Here is a 515-nt window from a genome sequence, read left to right as displayed (position 1 = left end):
GTATAGATTCCGGAGGAGCTCCTTACCCCACAACTTCCTGTAGCTGTCCCTAGTCCCCTTCCTGGGTCTGACAAAGGAGCCCACACTGCTCACCCAGTCCTTTCCCCCATCCTAGACCCCAGTGCTGTCCTCTGGGGGACAGCCTGGGCGGGGGTGATTAGCAGGGCACTTCAGCCTCTGTTTAAAGTCCCCTCTCTGAGGTGGCAGCACACTTAGCCCAGGGCCATCCTCACTTGCCTGTGTGGGCAGTGGGTATTCTTCCTGCCGCTTAACATGCTTGATTTCATTCCGCTGGTGCCAGGTGTTTTGCAAGAACCATCTACCTGTGATGACACTTGGAACATCAAAGAGAGCTGAAAAAATGAGTTCCCTGCTCCCACCCACCGGGAGCTTCCAGTCTAGTCACAGGGGAAGCAAACACAGAGGCTGAAGTGCCTCTCCCAGACTCTCTCTCATTTGGGTTCTCCGCTCCTTCCTCTGTAGTGCAGTGGCTCCCCCAGTCCACGGGATTAAAC

This window comes from Trichechus manatus, unplaced genomic scaffold (assembly GCF_000243295.1).
Source record: "Trichechus manatus latirostris isolate Lorelei unplaced genomic scaffold, TriManLat1.0 scaffold00028, whole genome shotgun sequence".
NCBI lineage: Eukaryota > Metazoa > Chordata > Mammalia > Sirenia > Trichechidae > Trichechus > Trichechus manatus.
The sequence above is the reverse complement of the archived record's forward strand: the minus strand, read 5'-3'. Positions refer to the sequence as shown.